The sequence below is a fragment of the Corella eumyota genome, chromosome 7, assembly GCF_963082875.1.
Source record: "Corella eumyota chromosome 7, kaCorEumy4.1, whole genome shotgun sequence".
In the NCBI taxonomy this organism is placed as follows: domain Eukaryota; kingdom Metazoa; phylum Chordata; class Ascidiacea; order Phlebobranchia; family Corellidae; genus Corella; species Corella eumyota.
The window spans coordinates 8,050,676-8,066,884 of NC_137496.1; the positions used below are offsets into that span (position 1 = coordinate 8,050,676).

At 37.5% G+C, this 16,209-nt stretch overlaps 57 non-coding genes across 57 annotated transcripts; all 57 read right to left on the reverse strand.

The window, feature by feature from the left end:
* Positions 1–107: 107 nt before the first annotated feature.
* LOC145761206 (5S ribosomal RNA) lies at positions 108–226 on the reverse strand. The gene has a single exon (XR_014287174.1). It is a non-coding gene; the product is annotated as a 5S ribosomal RNA (ribosomal RNA).
* A 162-nt stretch (positions 227–388) lies between these two features.
* On the reverse strand, positions 389–507 carry LOC145762094 (5S ribosomal RNA). The gene has a single exon (XR_014287737.1). It is a non-coding gene; the product is annotated as a 5S ribosomal RNA (ribosomal RNA).
* Positions 508–675: 168 nt separating this feature from the next.
* Positions 676–794, reverse strand: LOC145762095 (5S ribosomal RNA). The gene has a single exon (XR_014287738.1). It is a non-coding gene; the product is annotated as a 5S ribosomal RNA (ribosomal RNA).
* Positions 795–962: 168 nt separating this feature from the next.
* LOC145762096 (5S ribosomal RNA) lies at positions 963–1,081 on the reverse strand. The gene has a single exon (XR_014287739.1). It is a non-coding gene; the product is annotated as a 5S ribosomal RNA (ribosomal RNA).
* A 162-nt stretch (positions 1,082–1,243) lies between these two features.
* On the reverse strand, positions 1,244–1,362 carry LOC145761088 (5S ribosomal RNA). Its single transcript, XR_014287064.1, has one exon. It is a non-coding gene; the product is annotated as a 5S ribosomal RNA (ribosomal RNA).
* Positions 1,363–1,530: 168 nt separating this feature from the next.
* On the reverse strand, positions 1,531–1,649 carry LOC145762097 (5S ribosomal RNA). Its single transcript, XR_014287740.1, has one exon. It is a non-coding gene; the product is annotated as a 5S ribosomal RNA (ribosomal RNA).
* A 162-nt stretch (positions 1,650–1,811) lies between these two features.
* LOC145761089 (5S ribosomal RNA) lies at positions 1,812–1,930 on the reverse strand. Its single transcript, XR_014287065.1, has one exon. It is a non-coding gene; the product is annotated as a 5S ribosomal RNA (ribosomal RNA).
* A 168-nt stretch (positions 1,931–2,098) lies between these two features.
* LOC145761207 (5S ribosomal RNA) lies at positions 2,099–2,217 on the reverse strand. Its single transcript, XR_014287175.1, has one exon. It is a non-coding gene; the product is annotated as a 5S ribosomal RNA (ribosomal RNA).
* Positions 2,218–2,379: 162 nt separating this feature from the next.
* On the reverse strand, positions 2,380–2,498 carry LOC145762098 (5S ribosomal RNA). The gene has a single exon (XR_014287741.1). It is a non-coding gene; the product is annotated as a 5S ribosomal RNA (ribosomal RNA).
* A 168-nt stretch (positions 2,499–2,666) lies between these two features.
* On the reverse strand, positions 2,667–2,785 carry LOC145761208 (5S ribosomal RNA). The gene has a single exon (XR_014287176.1). It is a non-coding gene; the product is annotated as a 5S ribosomal RNA (ribosomal RNA).
* A 162-nt stretch (positions 2,786–2,947) lies between these two features.
* LOC145762099 (5S ribosomal RNA) lies at positions 2,948–3,066 on the reverse strand. Its single transcript, XR_014287742.1, has one exon. It is a non-coding gene; the product is annotated as a 5S ribosomal RNA (ribosomal RNA).
* Positions 3,067–3,234: 168 nt separating this feature from the next.
* LOC145762100 (5S ribosomal RNA) lies at positions 3,235–3,353 on the reverse strand. Its single transcript, XR_014287743.1, has one exon. It is a non-coding gene; the product is annotated as a 5S ribosomal RNA (ribosomal RNA).
* A 168-nt stretch (positions 3,354–3,521) lies between these two features.
* LOC145762101 (5S ribosomal RNA) lies at positions 3,522–3,640 on the reverse strand. Its single transcript, XR_014287744.1, has one exon. It is a non-coding gene; the product is annotated as a 5S ribosomal RNA (ribosomal RNA).
* Positions 3,641–3,808: 168 nt separating this feature from the next.
* Positions 3,809–3,927, reverse strand: LOC145762104 (5S ribosomal RNA). The gene has a single exon (XR_014287746.1). It is a non-coding gene; the product is annotated as a 5S ribosomal RNA (ribosomal RNA).
* A 168-nt stretch (positions 3,928–4,095) lies between these two features.
* On the reverse strand, positions 4,096–4,214 carry LOC145762105 (5S ribosomal RNA). Its single transcript, XR_014287747.1, has one exon. It is a non-coding gene; the product is annotated as a 5S ribosomal RNA (ribosomal RNA).
* Positions 4,215–4,376: 162 nt separating this feature from the next.
* Positions 4,377–4,495, reverse strand: LOC145761091 (5S ribosomal RNA). Its single transcript, XR_014287066.1, has one exon. It is a non-coding gene; the product is annotated as a 5S ribosomal RNA (ribosomal RNA).
* Positions 4,496–4,663: 168 nt separating this feature from the next.
* On the reverse strand, positions 4,664–4,782 carry LOC145762106 (5S ribosomal RNA). The gene has a single exon (XR_014287748.1). It is a non-coding gene; the product is annotated as a 5S ribosomal RNA (ribosomal RNA).
* A 162-nt stretch (positions 4,783–4,944) lies between these two features.
* LOC145761092 (5S ribosomal RNA) lies at positions 4,945–5,063 on the reverse strand. The gene has a single exon (XR_014287067.1). It is a non-coding gene; the product is annotated as a 5S ribosomal RNA (ribosomal RNA).
* A 168-nt stretch (positions 5,064–5,231) lies between these two features.
* Positions 5,232–5,350, reverse strand: LOC145762107 (5S ribosomal RNA). The gene has a single exon (XR_014287750.1). It is a non-coding gene; the product is annotated as a 5S ribosomal RNA (ribosomal RNA).
* Positions 5,351–5,512: 162 nt separating this feature from the next.
* On the reverse strand, positions 5,513–5,631 carry LOC145762108 (5S ribosomal RNA). Its single transcript, XR_014287751.1, has one exon. It is a non-coding gene; the product is annotated as a 5S ribosomal RNA (ribosomal RNA).
* A 168-nt stretch (positions 5,632–5,799) lies between these two features.
* Positions 5,800–5,918, reverse strand: LOC145762109 (5S ribosomal RNA). Its single transcript, XR_014287752.1, has one exon. It is a non-coding gene; the product is annotated as a 5S ribosomal RNA (ribosomal RNA).
* A 168-nt stretch (positions 5,919–6,086) lies between these two features.
* On the reverse strand, positions 6,087–6,205 carry LOC145762110 (5S ribosomal RNA). Its single transcript, XR_014287753.1, has one exon. It is a non-coding gene; the product is annotated as a 5S ribosomal RNA (ribosomal RNA).
* Positions 6,206–6,373: 168 nt separating this feature from the next.
* LOC145762111 (5S ribosomal RNA) lies at positions 6,374–6,492 on the reverse strand. The gene has a single exon (XR_014287754.1). It is a non-coding gene; the product is annotated as a 5S ribosomal RNA (ribosomal RNA).
* Positions 6,493–6,654: 162 nt separating this feature from the next.
* On the reverse strand, positions 6,655–6,773 carry LOC145761093 (5S ribosomal RNA). The gene has a single exon (XR_014287068.1). It is a non-coding gene; the product is annotated as a 5S ribosomal RNA (ribosomal RNA).
* A 168-nt stretch (positions 6,774–6,941) lies between these two features.
* On the reverse strand, positions 6,942–7,060 carry LOC145762112 (5S ribosomal RNA). The gene has a single exon (XR_014287755.1). It is a non-coding gene; the product is annotated as a 5S ribosomal RNA (ribosomal RNA).
* Positions 7,061–7,223: 163 nt separating this feature from the next.
* LOC145762113 (5S ribosomal RNA) lies at positions 7,224–7,342 on the reverse strand. Its single transcript, XR_014287756.1, has one exon. It is a non-coding gene; the product is annotated as a 5S ribosomal RNA (ribosomal RNA).
* Positions 7,343–7,505: 163 nt separating this feature from the next.
* LOC145761209 (5S ribosomal RNA) lies at positions 7,506–7,624 on the reverse strand. Its single transcript, XR_014287177.1, has one exon. It is a non-coding gene; the product is annotated as a 5S ribosomal RNA (ribosomal RNA).
* Positions 7,625–7,792: 168 nt separating this feature from the next.
* On the reverse strand, positions 7,793–7,911 carry LOC145762115 (5S ribosomal RNA). Its single transcript, XR_014287758.1, has one exon. It is a non-coding gene; the product is annotated as a 5S ribosomal RNA (ribosomal RNA).
* Positions 7,912–8,079: 168 nt separating this feature from the next.
* LOC145762116 (5S ribosomal RNA) lies at positions 8,080–8,198 on the reverse strand. Its single transcript, XR_014287759.1, has one exon. It is a non-coding gene; the product is annotated as a 5S ribosomal RNA (ribosomal RNA).
* Positions 8,199–8,360: 162 nt separating this feature from the next.
* LOC145761094 (5S ribosomal RNA) lies at positions 8,361–8,479 on the reverse strand. Its single transcript, XR_014287069.1, has one exon. It is a non-coding gene; the product is annotated as a 5S ribosomal RNA (ribosomal RNA).
* Positions 8,480–8,647: 168 nt separating this feature from the next.
* Positions 8,648–8,766, reverse strand: LOC145762117 (5S ribosomal RNA). The gene has a single exon (XR_014287761.1). It is a non-coding gene; the product is annotated as a 5S ribosomal RNA (ribosomal RNA).
* Positions 8,767–8,928: 162 nt separating this feature from the next.
* Positions 8,929–9,047, reverse strand: LOC145762118 (5S ribosomal RNA). Its single transcript, XR_014287762.1, has one exon. It is a non-coding gene; the product is annotated as a 5S ribosomal RNA (ribosomal RNA).
* A 168-nt stretch (positions 9,048–9,215) lies between these two features.
* Positions 9,216–9,334, reverse strand: LOC145762119 (5S ribosomal RNA). Its single transcript, XR_014287763.1, has one exon. It is a non-coding gene; the product is annotated as a 5S ribosomal RNA (ribosomal RNA).
* Positions 9,335–9,502: 168 nt separating this feature from the next.
* LOC145762120 (5S ribosomal RNA) lies at positions 9,503–9,621 on the reverse strand. The gene has a single exon (XR_014287764.1). It is a non-coding gene; the product is annotated as a 5S ribosomal RNA (ribosomal RNA).
* Positions 9,622–9,789: 168 nt separating this feature from the next.
* On the reverse strand, positions 9,790–9,908 carry LOC145762121 (5S ribosomal RNA). The gene has a single exon (XR_014287765.1). It is a non-coding gene; the product is annotated as a 5S ribosomal RNA (ribosomal RNA).
* A 162-nt stretch (positions 9,909–10,070) lies between these two features.
* On the reverse strand, positions 10,071–10,189 carry LOC145761095 (5S ribosomal RNA). The gene has a single exon (XR_014287070.1). It is a non-coding gene; the product is annotated as a 5S ribosomal RNA (ribosomal RNA).
* Positions 10,190–10,357: 168 nt separating this feature from the next.
* Positions 10,358–10,476, reverse strand: LOC145762122 (5S ribosomal RNA). The gene has a single exon (XR_014287766.1). It is a non-coding gene; the product is annotated as a 5S ribosomal RNA (ribosomal RNA).
* Positions 10,477–10,644: 168 nt separating this feature from the next.
* Positions 10,645–10,763, reverse strand: LOC145762123 (5S ribosomal RNA). The gene has a single exon (XR_014287767.1). It is a non-coding gene; the product is annotated as a 5S ribosomal RNA (ribosomal RNA).
* A 168-nt stretch (positions 10,764–10,931) lies between these two features.
* Positions 10,932–11,050, reverse strand: LOC145762124 (5S ribosomal RNA). The gene has a single exon (XR_014287768.1). It is a non-coding gene; the product is annotated as a 5S ribosomal RNA (ribosomal RNA).
* A 162-nt stretch (positions 11,051–11,212) lies between these two features.
* On the reverse strand, positions 11,213–11,331 carry LOC145761097 (5S ribosomal RNA). The gene has a single exon (XR_014287072.1). It is a non-coding gene; the product is annotated as a 5S ribosomal RNA (ribosomal RNA).
* Positions 11,332–11,499: 168 nt separating this feature from the next.
* On the reverse strand, positions 11,500–11,618 carry LOC145762126 (5S ribosomal RNA). Its single transcript, XR_014287770.1, has one exon. It is a non-coding gene; the product is annotated as a 5S ribosomal RNA (ribosomal RNA).
* Positions 11,619–11,780: 162 nt separating this feature from the next.
* Positions 11,781–11,899, reverse strand: LOC145762127 (5S ribosomal RNA). Its single transcript, XR_014287772.1, has one exon. It is a non-coding gene; the product is annotated as a 5S ribosomal RNA (ribosomal RNA).
* A 168-nt stretch (positions 11,900–12,067) lies between these two features.
* LOC145761287 (5S ribosomal RNA) lies at positions 12,068–12,186 on the reverse strand. The gene has a single exon (XR_014287250.1). It is a non-coding gene; the product is annotated as a 5S ribosomal RNA (ribosomal RNA).
* A 168-nt stretch (positions 12,187–12,354) lies between these two features.
* On the reverse strand, positions 12,355–12,473 carry LOC145762128 (5S ribosomal RNA). Its single transcript, XR_014287773.1, has one exon. It is a non-coding gene; the product is annotated as a 5S ribosomal RNA (ribosomal RNA).
* Positions 12,474–12,641: 168 nt separating this feature from the next.
* LOC145762129 (5S ribosomal RNA) lies at positions 12,642–12,760 on the reverse strand. Its single transcript, XR_014287774.1, has one exon. It is a non-coding gene; the product is annotated as a 5S ribosomal RNA (ribosomal RNA).
* A 162-nt stretch (positions 12,761–12,922) lies between these two features.
* Positions 12,923–13,041, reverse strand: LOC145761098 (5S ribosomal RNA). The gene has a single exon (XR_014287073.1). It is a non-coding gene; the product is annotated as a 5S ribosomal RNA (ribosomal RNA).
* A 168-nt stretch (positions 13,042–13,209) lies between these two features.
* On the reverse strand, positions 13,210–13,328 carry LOC145762130 (5S ribosomal RNA). The gene has a single exon (XR_014287775.1). It is a non-coding gene; the product is annotated as a 5S ribosomal RNA (ribosomal RNA).
* A 163-nt stretch (positions 13,329–13,491) lies between these two features.
* Positions 13,492–13,610, reverse strand: LOC145761210 (5S ribosomal RNA). The gene has a single exon (XR_014287178.1). It is a non-coding gene; the product is annotated as a 5S ribosomal RNA (ribosomal RNA).
* Positions 13,611–13,778: 168 nt separating this feature from the next.
* Positions 13,779–13,897, reverse strand: LOC145762131 (5S ribosomal RNA). The gene has a single exon (XR_014287776.1). It is a non-coding gene; the product is annotated as a 5S ribosomal RNA (ribosomal RNA).
* A 163-nt stretch (positions 13,898–14,060) lies between these two features.
* LOC145761211 (5S ribosomal RNA) lies at positions 14,061–14,179 on the reverse strand. Its single transcript, XR_014287179.1, has one exon. It is a non-coding gene; the product is annotated as a 5S ribosomal RNA (ribosomal RNA).
* Positions 14,180–14,342: 163 nt separating this feature from the next.
* Positions 14,343–14,461, reverse strand: LOC145761212 (5S ribosomal RNA). The gene has a single exon (XR_014287180.1). It is a non-coding gene; the product is annotated as a 5S ribosomal RNA (ribosomal RNA).
* Positions 14,462–14,629: 168 nt separating this feature from the next.
* On the reverse strand, positions 14,630–14,748 carry LOC145762132 (5S ribosomal RNA). The gene has a single exon (XR_014287777.1). It is a non-coding gene; the product is annotated as a 5S ribosomal RNA (ribosomal RNA).
* A 168-nt stretch (positions 14,749–14,916) lies between these two features.
* On the reverse strand, positions 14,917–15,035 carry LOC145762133 (5S ribosomal RNA). The gene has a single exon (XR_014287778.1). It is a non-coding gene; the product is annotated as a 5S ribosomal RNA (ribosomal RNA).
* Positions 15,036–15,197: 162 nt separating this feature from the next.
* LOC145761099 (5S ribosomal RNA) lies at positions 15,198–15,316 on the reverse strand. Its single transcript, XR_014287074.1, has one exon. It is a non-coding gene; the product is annotated as a 5S ribosomal RNA (ribosomal RNA).
* Positions 15,317–15,484: 168 nt separating this feature from the next.
* Positions 15,485–15,603, reverse strand: LOC145762134 (5S ribosomal RNA). The gene has a single exon (XR_014287779.1). It is a non-coding gene; the product is annotated as a 5S ribosomal RNA (ribosomal RNA).
* Positions 15,604–15,765: 162 nt separating this feature from the next.
* On the reverse strand, positions 15,766–15,884 carry LOC145762135 (5S ribosomal RNA). Its single transcript, XR_014287780.1, has one exon. It is a non-coding gene; the product is annotated as a 5S ribosomal RNA (ribosomal RNA).
* A 168-nt stretch (positions 15,885–16,052) lies between these two features.
* Positions 16,053–16,171, reverse strand: LOC145762137 (5S ribosomal RNA). Its single transcript, XR_014287783.1, has one exon. It is a non-coding gene; the product is annotated as a 5S ribosomal RNA (ribosomal RNA).
* Between the last annotated feature and the right edge of the window lie 38 nt (positions 16,172–16,209).

Below are 16,209 nucleotides of genomic sequence, written 5' to 3' on the forward strand. Positions count from 1 at the left end.
GACTTGCGTCCCTTAGAAGTTATATCAAATATATTAATTTTCAAAAATTTGGATAAAAAATGACTTCTACATAAGGTACTTTCTAATATGCTAAAAAACTTATAAAATGCCTTCGACACCCGGTATTCCCAGGCGGTCACCCATCCAAGTACTAACCGGGCCCGACGTTGCTTAACTTCCCAGATCGGACGAGATGGGGTGTACTCAACGTGGTATGGTCGTAGGCAATGTGATGTGCCAACACATTTATCATTAAACGTGTATATTTAAAATAAAATAAATGACTTGCGTCGCCTAGCAATTATATCAAATATATTAATTTTCAAAAATTTCTATAAAAATGACTTATACATAAGGTACTTTCTAATATGCTATAAAACTTATAAAATGCCTACGACACCCGGTATTCCCAGGCGGTCACCCATCCAAGTACTAACCGGGCCCGACGTTGCTTAACTTCCCAGATCGGACGAGATGGGGTGTACTCAACGTGGTATGGTCGTAGGCAATGTGATGTGGTGAGCCAACACATTTATCATTAACCGTGTATATTTAAAATAAAATAAATGACTTGCGTCCCTTAGAAGTTATATCAAATATATTAATTTTCAAAAATTTTGATAAAAAATTACTTCTACATAAAGTACTTTCTAATATGCTATAAAACTTATAAAATGCCTACGACACCCGGTATTCCCAGGCGGTCACCCATCCAAGTACTAACCGGGCCCGACGTTGCTTAACTTCCCAGATCGGACGAGATGGGGTGTACTCAACGTGGTATGGTCGTAGGCAATGTGATGTGGTGAGCCAACACATTTATCATTAACCGTGTATATTTAAAATAAAATAAATGACTTGCGTCTCTTAGCAGTTATATCAAATATATTAATTTTCAAAAATTTTGATAAAAAATGACTTCTACATAAGGTACTTTCTAATATGCTAAAAAACTTATAAAATGCCTACGACACCCGGTATTCCCAGGCGGTCACCCATCCAAGTACTAACCGGGCCCGACGTTGCTTAACTTCCCAGATCGGACGAGATGGGGTGTACTCAACGTGGTATGGTCGTAGGCAATGTGATGTGCCAACACATTTATCATTAAACGTGTATATTTAAAATAAAATAAATGACTTGCGTCGCCTAGCAATTATATCAAATATATTAATTTTCAAAAATTTCTATAAAAATGACTTATACATAAGGTACTTTCTAATATGCTATAAAACTTATAAAATACCTACGACACCCGGTATTCCCAGGCGGTCACCCATCCAAGTACTAACCGGGCCCGACGTTGCTTAACTTCCCAGATCGGACGAGATGGGGTGTACTCAACGTGGTATGGTCGTAGGCAATGTGATGTGGTGAGCCAACACATTTATCATTAACCGTGTATATTTAAAATAAAATAAATGACTTGCGTCCCTTAGAAGTTATATCAAATATATTAATTTTCAAAAATTTTGATAAAAAATTACTTCTACATAAAGTACTTTCTAATATGCTATAAAACTTATAAAATGCCTACGACACCCGGTATTCCCAGGCGGTCACCCATCCAAGTACTAACCGGGCCCGACGTTGCTTAACTTCCCAGATCGGACGAGATGGGGTGTACTCAACGTGGTATGGTCGTAGGCAATGTGATGTGCCAACACATTTATCATTAAACGTGTATATTTAAAATAAAATAAATGACTTGCGTCGCCTAGCAATTATATCAAATATATTAATTTTCAAAAATTTCTATAAAAATGACTTATACATAAGGTACTTTCTAATATGCTATAAAACTTATAAAATACCTACGACACCCGGTATTCCCAGGCGGTCACCCATCCAAGTACTAACCGGGCCCGACGTTGCTTAACTTCCCAGATCGGACGAGATGGGGTGTACTCAACGTGGTATGGTCGTAGGCAATGTGATGTGGTGAGCCAACACATTTATCATTAACCGTGTATATTTAAAATAAAATAAATGACTTGCGTCCCTTAGCAGTTATATCAAATATATTAATTTTCAAAAATTTGGATAAAAAATGACTTCTACATAAAGTACTTTCTAATATGCTAAAAAACTTATAAAATGCCTTCGACACCCGGTATTCCCAGGCGGTCACCCATCCAAGTACTAACCGGGCCCGACGTTGCTTAACTTCCCAGATCGGACGAGATGGGGTGTACTCAACGTGGTATGGTCGTAGGCAATGTGATGTGCCAACACATTTATCATTAAACGTGTATATTTAAAATAAAATAAATGACTTGCGTCGCCTAGCAATTATATCAAATATATTAATTTTCAAAAATTTCTATAAAAATGACTTATACATAAGGTACTTTCTAATATGCTATAAAACTTATAAAATGCCTACGACACCCGGTATTCCCAGGCGGTCACCCATCCAAGTACTAACCGGGCCCGACGTTGCTTAACTTCCCAGATCGGACGAGATGGGGTGTACTCAACGTGGTATGGTCGTAGGCAATGTGATGTGGTGAGCCAACACATTTATCATTAACCGTGTATATTTAAAATAAAATAAATGACTTGCGTCCCTTAGAAGTTATATCAAATATATTAATTTTCAAAAATTTGGATAAAAAATGACTTCTACATAAGGTACTTTCTAATATGCTAAAAAACTTATAAAATGCCTTCGACACCCGGTATTCCCAGGCGGTCACCCATCCAAGTACTAACCGGGCCCGACGTTGCTTAACTTCCCAGATCGGACGAGATGGGGTGTACTCAACGTGGTATGGTCGTAGGCAATGTGATGTGCCAACACATTTATCATTAAACGTGTATATTTAAAATAAAATAAATGACTTGCGTCGCCTAGCAATTATATCAAATATATTAATTTTCAAAAATTTCTATAAAAATGACTTATACATAAGGTACTTTCTAATATGCTATAAAACTTATAAAATGCCTACGACACCCGGTATTCCCAGGCGGTCACCCATCCAAGTACTAACCGGGCCCGACGTTGCTTAACTTCCCAGATCGGACGAGATGGGGTGTACTCAACGTGGTATGGTCGTAGGCAATGTGATGTGGTGAGCCAACACATTTATCATTAACCGTGTATATTTAAAATAAAATAAATGACTTGCGTCCCTTAGAAGTTATATCAAATATATTAATTTTCAAAAATTTTGATAAAAAATTACTTCTACATAAAGTACTTTCTAATATGCTATAAAACTTATAAAATGCCTACGACACCCGGTATTCCCAGGCGGTCACCCATCCAAGTACTAACCGGGCCCGACGTTGCTTAACTTCCCAGATCGGACGAGATGGGGTGTACTCAACGTGGTATGGTCGTAGGCAATGTGATGTGGTGAGCCAACACATTTATCATTAACCGTGTATATTTAAAATAAAATAAATGACTTGCGTCTCTTAGCAGTTATATCAAATATATTAATTTTCAAAAATTTTGATAAAAAATGACTTCTACATAAGGTACTTTCTAATATGCTAAAAAACTTATAAAATGCCTACGACACCCGGTATTCCCAGGCGGTCACCCATCCAAGTACTAACCGGGCCCGACGTTGCTTAACTTCCCAGATCGGACGAGATGGGGTGTACTCAACGTGGTATGGTCGTAGGCAATGTGATGTGGTGAGCCAACACATTTATCATTAACCGTGTATATTTAAAATAAAATAAATGACTTGCGTCCCTTAGAAGTTATATCAAATATATTAATTTTCAAAAATTTTGATAAAAAATGACTTCTACATAAAGTACTTTCTAATATGCTATAAAACTTATAAAATGCCTACGACACCCGGTATTCCCAGGCGGTCACCCATCCAAGTACTAACCGGGCCCGACGTTGCTTAACTTCCCAGATCGGACGAGATGGGGTGTACTCAACGTGGTATGGTCGTAGGCAATGTGATGTGGTGAGCCAACACATTTATCATTAACCGTGTATATTTAAAATAAAATAAATGACTTGCGTCCCTTAGAAGTTATATCAAATATATTAATTTTCAAAAATTTTGATAAAAAATTACTTCTACATAAAGTACTTTCTAATATGCTATAAAACTTATAAAATGCCTACGACACCCGGTATTCCCAGGCGGTCACCCATCCAAGTACTAACCGGGCCCGACGTTGCTTAACTTCCCAGATCGGACGAGATGGGGTGTACTCAACGTGGTATGGTCGTAGGCAATGTGATGTGCCAACACATTTATCATTAAACGTGTATATTTAAAATAAAATAAATGACTTGCGTCGCCTAGCAATTATATCAAATATATTAATTTTCAAAAATTTCTATAAAAATGACTTATACATAAGGTACTTTCTAATATGCTATAAAACTTATAAAATACCTACGACACCCGGTATTCCCAGGCGGTCACCCATCCAAGTACTAACCGGGCCCGACGTTGCTTAACTTCCCAGATCGGACGAGATGGGGTGTACTCAACGTGGTATGGTCGTAGGCAATGTGATGTGGTGAGCCAACACATTTATCATTAACCGTGTATATTTAAAATAAAATAAATGACTTGCGTCCCTTAGAAGTTATATCAAATATATTAATTTTCAAAAATTTTGATAAAAAATGACTTCTACATAAAGTACTTTCTAATATGCTATAAAACTTATAAAATGCCTACGACACCCGGTATTCCCAGGCGGTCACCCATCCAAGTACTAACCGGGCCCGACGTTGCTTAACTTCCCAGATCGGACGAGATGGGGTGTACTCAACGTGGTATGGTCGTAGGCAATGTGATGTGCCAACACATTTATCATTAAACGTGTATATTTAAAATAAAATAAATGACTTGCGTCGCCTAGCAATTATATCAAATATATTAATTTTCAAAAATTTCTATAAAAATGACTTATACATAAGGTACTTTCTAATATGCTATAAAACTTATAAAATACCTACGACACCCGGTATTCCCAGGCGGTCACCCATCCAAGTACTAACCGGGCCCGACGTTGCTTAACTTCCCAGATCGGACGAGATGGGGTGTACTCAACGTGGTATGGTCGTAGGCAATGTGATGTGGTGAGCCAACACATTTATCATTAACCGTGTATATTTAAAATAAAATAAATGACTTGCGTCCCTTAGAAGTTATATCAAATATATTAATTTTCAAAAATTTTGATAAAAAATGACTTCTACATAAAGTACTTTCTAATATGCTATAAAACTTATAAAATGCCTACGACACCCGGTATTCCCAGGCGGTCACCCATCCAAGTACTAACCGGGCCCGACGTTGCTTAACTTCCCAGATCGGACGAGATGGGGTGTACTCAACGTGGTATGGTCGTAGGCAATGTGATGTGCCAACACATTTATCATTAAACGTGTATATTTAAAATAAAATAAATGACTTGCGTCGCCTAGCAATTATATCAAATATATTAATTTTCAAAAATTTCTATAAAAATGACTTATACATAAGGTACTTTCTAATATGCTATAAAACTTATAAAATGCCTACGACACCCGGTATTCCCAGGCGGTCACCCATCCAAGTACTAACCGGGCCCGACGTTGCTTAACTTCCCAGATCGGACGAGATGGGGTGTACTCAACGTGGTATGGTCGTAGGCAATGTGATGTGGTGAGCCAACACATTTATCATTAACCGTGTATATTTAAAATAAAATAAATGACTTGCGTCCCTTAGAAGTTATATCAAATATATTAATTTTCAAAAATTTTGATAAAAAATGACTTCTACATAAAGTACTTTCTAATATGCTATAAAACTTATAAAATGCCTACGACACCCGGTATTCCCAGGCGGTCACCCATCCAAGTACTAACCGGGCCCGACGTTGCTTAACTTCCCAGATCGGACGAGATGGGGTGTACTCAACGTGGTATGGTCGTAGGCAATGTGATGTGGTGAGCCAACACATTTATCATTAACCGTGTATATTTAAAATAAAATAAATGACTTGCGTCCCTTAGAAGTTATATCAAATATATTAATTTTCAAAAATTTTGATAAAAAATGACTTCTACATAAAGTACTTTCGAATATGCTATAAAACTTATAAAATGCCTACGACACCCGGTATTCCCAGGCGGTCACCCATCCAAGTACTAACCGGGCCCGACGTTGCTTAACTTCCCAGATCGGACGAGATGGGGTGTACTCAACGTGGTATGGTCGTAGGCAATGTGATGTGGTGAGCCAACACATTTATCATTAACCGTGTATATTTAAAATAAAATAAATGACTTGCGTCCCTTAGAAGTTATATCAAATATATTAATTTTCAAAAATTTTGATAAAAAATTACTTCTACATAAAGTACTTTCTAATATGCTATAAAACTTATAAAATGCCTACGACACCCGGTATTCCCAGGCGGTCACCCATCCAAGTACTAACCGGGCCCGACGTTGCTTAACTTCCCAGATCGGACGAGATGGGGTGTACTCAACGTGGTATGGTCGTAGGCAATGTGATGTGCCAACACATTTATCATTAAACGTGTATATTTAAAATAAAATAAATGACTTGCGTCGCCTAGCAATTATATCAAATATATTAATTTTCAAAAATTTCTATAAAAATGACTTATACATAAGGTACTTTCTAATATGCTATAAAACTTATAAAATACCTACGACACCCGGTATTCCCAGGCGGTCACCCATCCAAGTACTAACCGGGCCCGACGTTGCTTAACTTCCCAGATCGGACGAGATGGGGTGTACTCAACGTGGTATGGTCGTAGGCAATGTGATGTGGTGAGCCAACACATTTATCATTAACCGTGTATATTTAAAATAAAATAAATGACTTGCGTCCCTTAGAAGTTATATCAAATATATTAATTTTCAAAAATTTTGATAAAAAATGACTTCTACATAAAGTACTTTCTAATATGCTATAAAACTTATAAAATGCCTACGACACCCGGTATTCCCAGGCGGTCACCCATCCAAGTACTAACCGGGCCCGACGTTGCTTAACTTCCCAGATCGGACGAGATGGGGTGTACTCAACGTGGTATGGTCGTAGGCAATGTGATGTGCCAACACATTTATCATTAAACGTGTATATTTAAAATAAAATAAATGACTTGCGTCCCTTAGCAGTTATATCAAATATATTAATTTTCAAAAATTTTGATAAAAAATGACTTCTACATAAAGTACTTTCTAATATGCTATAAAACTTATAAAATGCCTACGACACCCGGTATTCCCAGGCGGTCACCCATCCAAGTACTAACCGGGCCCGACGTTGCTTAACTTCCCAGATCGGACGAGATGGGGTGTACTCAACGTGGTATGGTCGTAGGCAATGTGATGTGCCAACACATTTATCATTAAACGTGTATATTTAAAATAAAATAAATGACTTGCGTCCCTTAGCAGTTATATCAAATATATTAATTTTCAAAAATTTGGATAAAAAATGACTTCTACATAAAGTACTTTCTAATATGCTAAAAAACTTATAAAATGCCTTCGACACCCGGTATTCCCAGGCGGTCACCCATCCAAGTACTAACCGGGCCCGACGTTGCTTAACTTCCCAGATCGGACGAGATGGGGTGTACTCAACGTGGTATGGTCGTAGGCAATGTGATGTGGTGAGCCAACACATTTATCATTAACCGTGTATATTTAAAATAAAATAAATGACTTGCGTCCCTTAGAAGTTATATCAAATATATTAATTTTCAAAAATTTTGATAAAAAATGACTTCTACATAAAGTACTTTCTAATATGCTATAAAACTTATAAAATGCCTACGACACCCGGTATTCCCAGGCGGTCACCCATCCAAGTACTAACCGGGCCCGACGTTGCTTAACTTCCCAGATCGGACGAGATGGGGTGTACTCAACGTGGTATGGTCGTAGGCAATGTGATGTGGTGAGCCAACACATTTATCATTAACCGTGTATATTTAAAATAAAATAAATGACTTGCGTCCCTTAGAAGTTATATCAAATATATTAATTTTCAAAAATTTTGATAAAAAATTACTTCTACATAAAGTACTTTCTAATATGCTATAAAACTTATAAAATGCCTACGACACCCGGTATTCCCAGGCGGTCACCCATCCAAGTACTAACCGGGCCCGACGTTGCTTAACTTCCCAGATCGGACGAGATGGGGTGTACTCAACGTGGTATGGTCGTAGGCAATGTGATGTGCCAACACATTTATCATTAAACGTGTATATTTAAAATAAAATAAATGACTTGCGTCGCCTAGCAATTATATCAAATATATTAATTTTCAAAAATTTCTATAAAAATGACTTATACATAAGGTACTTTCTAATATGCTATAAAACTTATAAAATACCTACGACACCCGGTATTCCCAGGCGGTCACCCATCCAAGTACTAACCGGGCCCGACGTTGCTTAACTTCCCAGATCGGACGAGATGGGGTGTACTCAACGTGGTATGGTCGTAGGCAATGTGATGTGGTGAGCCAACACATTTATCATTAACCGTGTATATTTAAAATAAAATAAATGACTTGCGTCCCTTAGAAGTTATATCAAATATATTAATTTTCAAAAATTTTGATAAAAAATGACTTCTACATAAAGTACTTTCTAATATGCTATAAAACTTATAAAATGCCTACGACACCCGGTATTCCCAGGCGGTCACCCATCCAAGTACTAACCGGGCCCGACGTTGCTTAACTTCCCAGATCGGACGAGATGGGGTGTACTCAACGTGGTATGGTCGTAGGCAATGTGATGTGCCAACACATTTATCATTAAACGTGTATATTTAAAATAAAATAAATGACTTGCGTCGCCTAGCAATTATATCAAATATATTAATTTTCAAAAATTTCTATAAAAATGACTTATACATAAGGTACTTTCTAATATGCTATAAAACTTATAAAATGCCTACGACACCCGGTATTCCCAGGCGGTCACCCATCCAAGTACTAACCGGGCCCGACGTTGCTTAACTTCCCAGATCGGACGAGATGGGGTGTACTCAACGTGGTATGGTCGTAGGCAATGTGATGTGGTGAGCCAACACATTTATCATTAACCGTGTATATTTAAAATAAAATAAATGACTTGCGTCCCTTAGAAGTTATATCAAATATATTAATTTTCAAAAATTTTGATAAAAAATGACTTCTACATAAAGTACTTTCTAATATGCTATAAAACTTATAAAATGCCTACGACACCCGGTATTCCCAGGCGGTCACCCATCCAAGTACTAACCGGGCCCGACGTTGCTTAACTTCCCAGATCGGACGAGATGGGGTGTACTCAACGTGGTATGGTCGTAGGCAATGTGATGTGGTGAGCCAACACATTTATCATTAACCGTGTATATTTAAAATAAAATAAATGACTTGCGTCCCTTAGAAGTTATATCAAATATATTAATTTTCAAAAATTTTGATAAAAAATGACTTCTACATAAAGTACTTTCGAATATGCTATAAAACTTATAAAATGCCTACGACACCCGGTATTCCCAGGCGGTCACCCATCCAAGTACTAACCGGGCCCGACGTTGCTTAACTTCCCAGATCGGACGAGATGGGGTGTACTCAACGTGGTATGGTCGTAGGCAATGTGATGTGGTGAGCCAACACATTTATCATTAACCGTGTATATTTAAAATAAAATAAATGACTTGCGTCCCTTAGAAGTTATATCAAATATATTAATTTTCAAAAATTTTGATAAAAAATTACTTCTACATAAAGTACTTTCTAATATGCTATAAAACTTATAAAATGCCTACGACACCCGGTATTCCCAGGCGGTCACCCATCCAAGTACTAACCGGGCCCGACGTTGCTTAACTTCCCAGATCGGACGAGATGGGGTGTACTCAACGTGGTATGGTCGTAGGCAATGTGATGTGCCAACACATTTATCATTAAACGTGTATATTTAAAATAAAATAAATGACTTGCGTCGCCTAGCAATTATATCAAATATATTAATTTTCAAAAATTTCTATAAAAATGACTTATACATAAGGTACTTTCTAATATGCTATAAAACTTATAAAATACCTACGACACCCGGTATTCCCAGGCGGTCACCCATCCAAGTACTAACCGGGCCCGACGTTGCTTAACTTCCCAGATCGGACGAGATGGGGTGTACTCAACGTGGTATGGTCGTAGGCAATGTGATGTGGTGAGCCAACACATTTATCATTAACCGTGTATATTTAAAATAAAATAAATGACTTGCGTCCCTTAGAAGTTATATCAAATATATTAATTTTCAAAAATTTTGATAAAAAATGACTTCTACATAAAGTACTTTCTAATATGCTATAAAACTTATAAAATGCCTACGACACCCGGTATTCCCAGGCGGTCACCCATCCAAGTACTAACCGGGCCCGACGTTGCTTAACTTCCCAGATCGGACGAGATGGGGTGTACTCAACGTGGTATGGTCGTAGGCAATGTGATGTGGTGAGCCAACACATTTATCATTAACCGTGTATATTTAAAATAAAATAAATGACTTGCGTCCCTTAGAAGTTATATCAAATATATTAATTTTCAAAAATTTTGATATAAAATGACTTCTACATAAAGTACTTTCTAATATGCTATAAAACTTATAAAATGCCTACGACACCCGGTATTCCCAGGCGGTCACCCATCCAAGTACTAACCGGGCCCGACGTTGCTTAACTTCCCAGATCGGACGAGATGGGGTGTACTCAACGTGGTATGGTCGTAGGCAATGTGATGTGGTGAGCCAACACATTTATCATTAACCGTGTATATTTAAAATAAAATAAATGACTTGCGTCCCTTAGAAGTTATATCAAATATATTAATTTTCAAAAATTTTGATAAAAAATTACTTCTACATAAAGTACTTTCTAATATGCTATAAAACTTATAAAATGCCTACGACACCCGGTATTCCCAGGCGGTCACCCATCCAAGTACTAACCGGGCCCGACGTTGCTTAACTTCCCAGATCGGACGAGATGGGGTGTACTCAACGTGGTATGGTCGTAGGCAATGTGATGTGCCAACACATTTATCATTAAACGTGTATATTTAAAATAAAATAAATGACTTGCGTCGCCTAGCAATTATATCAAATATATTAATTTTCAAAAATTTCTATAAAAATGACTTATACATAAGGTACTTTCTAATATGCTATAAAACTTATAAAATACCTACGACACCCGGTATTCCCAGGCGGTCACCCATCCAAGTACTAACCGGGCCCGACGTTGCTTAACTTCCCAGATCGGACGAGATGGGGTGTACTCAACGTGGTATGGTCGTAGGCAATGTGATGTGGTGAGCCAACACATTTATCATTAACCGTGTATATTTAAAATAAAATAAATGACTTGCGTCCCTTAGAAGTTATATCAAATATATTAATTTTCAAAAATTTTGATAAAAAATGACTTCTACATAAAGTACTTTCTAATATGCTATAAAACTTATAAAATGCCTACGACACCCGGTATTCCCAGGCGGTCACCCATCCAAGTACTAACCGGGCCCGACGTTGCTTAACTTCCCAGATCGGACGAGATGGGGTGTACTCAACGTGGTATGGTCGTAGGCAATGTGATGTGCCAACACATTTATCATTAAACGTGTATATTTAAAATAAAATAAATGACTTGCGTCGCCTAGCAATTATATCAAATATATTAATTTTCAAAAATTTCTATAAAAATGACTTATACATAAGGTACTTTCTAATATGCTATAAAACTTATAAAATGCCTACGACACCCGGTATTCCCAGGCGGTCACCCATCCAAGTACTAACCGGGCCCGACGTTGCTTAACTTCCCAGATCGGACGAGATGGGGTGTACTCAACGTGGTATGGTCGTAGGCAATGTGATGTGGTGAGCCAACACATTTATCATTAACCGTGTATATTTAAAATAAAATAAATGACTTGCGTCCCTTAGAAGTTATATCAAATATATTAATTTTCAAAAATTTTGATAAAAAATGACTTCTACATAAAGTACTTTCTAATATGCTATAAAACTTATAAAATGCCTAAGACACCCGGTATTCCCAGGCGGTCACCCATCCAAGTACTAACCGGGCCCGACGTTGCTTAACTTCCCAGATCGGACGAGATGGGGTGTACTCAACGTGGTATGGTCGTAGGCAATGTGATGTGGTGAGCCAACACATTTATCATTAACCGTGTATATTTAAAATAAAATAAATGACTTGCGTCCCTTAGAAGTTATATCAAATATATTAATTTTCAAAAATTTTGATAAAAAATGACTTCTACATAAAGTACTTTCGAATATGCTATAAAACTTATAAAATGCCTACGACACCCGGTATTCCCAGGCGGTCACCCATCCAAGTACTAACCGGGCCCGACGTTGCTTAACTTCCCAGATCGGACGAGATGGGGTGTACTCAACGTGGTATGGTCGTAGGCAATGTGATGTGGTGAGCCAACACATTTATCATTAACCGTGTATATTTAAAATAAAATAAATGACTTGCGTCCCTTAGAAGTTATATCAAATATATTAATTTTCAAAAATTTTGATAAAAAATTACTTCTACATAAAGTACTTTCTAATATGCTATAAAACTTATAAAATGCCTACGACACCCGGTATTCCCAGGCGGTCACCCATCCAAGTACTAACCGGGCCCGACGTTGCTTAACTTCCCAGATCGGACGAGATGGGGTGTACTCAACGTGGTATGGTCGTAGGCAATGTGATGTGCCAACACATTTATCATTAAACGTGTATATTTAAAATAAAATAAATGACTTGCGTCGCCTAGCAATTATATCAAATATATTAATTTTCAAAAATTTCTATAAAAATGACTTATACATAAGGTACTTTCTAATATGCTATAAAACTTATAAAATACCTACGACACCCGGTATTCCCAGGCGGTCACCCATCCAAGTACTAACCGGGCCCGACGTTGCTTAACTTCCCAGATCGGACGAGATGGGGTGTACTCAACGTGGTATGGTCGTAGGCAATGTGATGTGGTGAGCCAACACATTTATCATTAACCGTGTATATTTAAAATAAAATAAATGACTTGCGTCCCTTAGAAGTTATATCAAATATATTAATTTTCAAAAATTTTGATAAAAAATGACTTCTACATAAAGTACTTTCTAATATGCTATAAAACTTATAAAATGCCTACGACACCCGGTATTCCCAGGCGGTCACCCATCCAAGTACTAACCGGGCCCGACGTTGCTTAACTTCCCAGATCGGACGAGATGGGGTGTACTCAACGTGGTATGGTCGTAGGCAATGTGATGTGCCAACACATTTATCATTAAACGTGTATATTTAAAATAAAATAAATGACTTGCGTCCCTTAGCAGTTATATCAAATATATTAATTTTCAAAAATTTGGATAAAAAATGACTTCTACATAAAGTACTTTCTAATATGCTAAAAAACTTATAAAATGCCTTCGACACCCGGTATTCCCAGGCGGTCACCCATCCAAGTACTAACCGGGCCCGACGTTGCTTAACTTCCCAGATCGGACGAGATGGGGTGTACTCAACGTGGTATGGTCGTAGGCAATGTGATGTGGTGAGCCAACACATTTATCATTAACCGTGTATATTTAAAATAAAATAAATGACTTGCGTCCCTTAGAAGTTATATCAAATATATTAATTTTCAAAAATTTTGATAAAAAATGACTTCTACATAAAGTACTTTCTAATATGCTATAAAACTTATAAAATGCCTACGACACCCGGTATTCCCAGGCGGTCACCCATCCAAGTACTAACCGGGCCCGACGTTGCTTAACTTCCCAGATCGGACGAGATGGGGTGTACTCAACGTGGTATGGTCGTAGGCAATGTGATGTGCCAACACATTTATCATTAAACGTGTATATTTAAAATAAAATAAATGACTTGCGTCCCTTAGCAGTTATATCAAATATATTAATTTTCAAAAATTTGGATAAAAAATGACTTCTACATAAAGTACTTTCTAATATGCTAAAAAACTTATAAAATGCCTTCGACACCCGGTATTCCCAGGCGGTCACCCATCCAAGTACTAACCGGGCCCGACGTTGCTTAACTTCCCAGATCGGACGAGATGGGGTGTACTCAACGTGGTATGGTCGTAGGCAATGTGATGTGCCAACACATTTATCATTAAACGTGTATATTTAAAATAAAATAAATGACTTGCGTCCCTTAGCAGTTATATCAAATATATTAATTTTCAAAAATTTGGATAAAAAATGACTTCTACATAAAGTACTTTCTAATATGCTAAAAAACTTATAAAATGCCTTCGACACCCGGTATTCCCAGGCGGTCACCCATCCAAGTACTAACCGGGCCCGACGTTGCTTAACTTCCCAGATCGGACGAGATGGGGTGTACTCAACGTGGTATGGTCGTAGGCAATGTGATGTGGTGAGCCAACACATTTATCATTAACCGTGTATATTTAAAATAAAATAAATGACTTGCGTCCCTTAGAAGTTATATCAAATATATTAATTTTCAAAAATTTTGATAAAAAATGACTTCTACATAAAGTACTTTCTAATATGCTATAAAACTTATAAAATGCCTACGACACCCGGTATTCCCAGGCGGTCACCCATCCAAGTACTAACCGGGCCCGACGTTGCTTAACTTCCCAGATCGGACGAGATGGGGTGTACTCAACGTGGTATGGTCGTAGGCAATGTGATGTGGTGAGCCAACACATTTATCATTAACCGTGTATATTTAAAATAAAATAAATGACTTGCGTCCCTTAGAAGTTATATCAAATATATTAATTTTCAAAAATTTTGATAAAAAATTACTTCTACATAAAGTACTTTCTAATATGCTATAAAACTTATAAAATGCCTACGACACCCGGTATTCCCAGGCGGTCACCCATCCAAGTACTAACCGGGCCCGACGTTGCTTAACTTCCCAGATCGGACGAGATGGGGTGTACTCAACGTGGTATGGTCGTAGGCAATGTGATGTGCCAACACATTTATCATTAAACGTGTATATTTAAAATAAAATAAATGACTTGCGTCGCCTAGCAATTATATCAAATATATTAATTTTCAAAAATTTCTATAAAAATGACTTATACATAAGGTACTTTCTAATATGCTATAAAACTTATAAAATACCTACGACACCCGGTATTCCCAGGCGGTCACCCATCCAAGTACTAACCGGGCCCGACGTTGCTTAACTTCCCAGATCGGACGAGATGGGGTGTACTCAACGTGGTATGGTCGTAGGCAATGTGATGTGGTGAGCCAACACATTTATCATTAACCGTGTATATTTAAAATAAAATAAATGACTTGCGTCCCTTAGAAGTTATATCAAATATATTAATTTTCAAAAATTTTGATAAAAAATGACTTCTACATAAAGTACTTTCTAATATGCTATAAAACTTATAAAATGCCTACGACACCCGGTATTCCCAGGCGGTCACCCATCCAAGTACTAACCGGGCCCGACGTTGCTTAACTTCCCAGATCGGACGAGATGGGGTGTACTCAACGTGGTATGGTCGTAGGCAATGTGATGTGCCAACACATTTATCATTAAACGTGTATATTTAAAATAAAATAAATGACTTGCGTCGCCTAGCAATTATATCAAATATATTAATTTTCAAAAATTTCTATAAAAATGACTTATACATAAGGTACTTTCTAATATGCTATAAAACTTATAAAATGCCTACGACACCCGGTATTCCCAGGCGGTCACCCATCCAAGTACTAACCGGGCCCGACGTTGCTTAACTTCCCAGATCGGACGAGATGGGGTGTACTCAACGTGGTATGGTCGTAGGCAATGTGATGTGGTGAGCCAACACATTTATCATTAACCGTGTATATTTAAAATAAAATAAATGACTTGCGTCCCTTAGAAGTTATATCAAATATATTAATTTTCAAAAATTTTGATAAAAAATGACTTCTACATAAAGTACTTTCTAATATGCTATAAAACTTATAAAATGCCTACGACACCCGGTATTCCCAGGCGGTCACCCATCCAAGTACTAACCGGGCCCGACGTTGCTTAACTTCCCAGATCGGACGAGATGGGGTGTACTCAACGTGGTATGGTCGTAGGCAATGTGATGTGGTGAGCCAACACATTTATCATTAACCG